Genomic DNA, 558 nt, shown 5'->3' on the forward strand with positions numbered 1-558 from the left:
CTTTAATTGGAAAGTAAAAAAATAATGCCACTTGATTTGATATTTTATTATCTCTGTATATAAGGCCTGACATGAAATAATAGTCAGGGGGAAAAAAAAATAATAATTTATAAAATGTAATGGTAAAAAAAAAGTTTGCATTTTCGGTGAGACCATATTGATACATCAGGCTTTTATGGCTCATGATATAAAAGAATATGGAGACCTAAATGGAGCAAAATTTGTTGCAGATATTGCCAAAAAGTAAGAAGAAATTCTAATGTAAATGTAAAGCAGTGAGATCTTTAAAACAATATAGCAGACTTCTTAGCATACAAATATAATTTGTCACTCTATATCTCCCAGTTATATGTCTTATGATATTTAAATGCTTAATATTCTGATTAAAGCTCTATAGTTTTTCTGTGGGTAAAAATATATAATGGATAATCAAGTAAACCTAAGTGTTTGTCTTGTAATATTACTAACTACTTGATAAAAATCATTAAAGCCTAATGGTGATGTTTTTATGATACTAAAAGGCCTTTTACTTGCTAAAAACGAAACTATCAATCAGAC

This window comes from Megalobrama amblycephala, linkage group LG21, assembly GCF_018812025.1.
Source record: "Megalobrama amblycephala isolate DHTTF-2021 linkage group LG21, ASM1881202v1, whole genome shotgun sequence".
Lineage (NCBI taxonomy): Eukaryota > Metazoa > Chordata > Actinopteri > Cypriniformes > Xenocyprididae > Megalobrama > Megalobrama amblycephala.